Below are 278 nucleotides of genomic sequence, written 5' to 3'. Positions count from 1 at the left end.
TTGGGGTGTTATTTTGTGTCTCTGGAGCTTCCACATGCAAACAAACTTGGAAAAATAATATCCATGCTGTTTTGAGTCAGATATAGGTTTCTGAATGTCCTCTGCCTTCAGTCTCCGGGTGAGTTGTCCAAAACCGTCACGGCTTTCTACGTAACTAGCCAAGATGGCCGAGACGAGGTGGCTAACCGTAGCATGCTAGTACTATTATGCTAGCTCATTCTCAACGGCAAAACACTGCTACAACACACACTGGTTCACCATAATCTACAAAAGAACTA

General features: G+C 43.9%; 1 protein-coding gene across 1 annotated transcript in view; it reads right to left on the bottom strand.

The window, feature by feature from the left end:
* Positions 1–278, bottom strand: part of sema3aa (sema domain, immunoglobulin domain (Ig), short basic domain, secreted, (semaphorin) 3Aa) — a 35,684-nt gene that overhangs the window by 3,885 nt on the left and 31,521 nt on the right. The gene's annotated exons all lie outside the window — the stretch shown is intronic.

The sequence above is a fragment of the Etheostoma spectabile genome, chromosome 23 (genome assembly GCF_008692095.1).
Source record: "Etheostoma spectabile isolate EspeVRDwgs_2016 chromosome 23, UIUC_Espe_1.0, whole genome shotgun sequence".
Lineage (NCBI taxonomy): Eukaryota > Metazoa > Chordata > Actinopteri > Perciformes > Percidae > Etheostoma > Etheostoma spectabile.
This window is presented reverse-complemented; position numbering and strand designations above follow the sequence as displayed.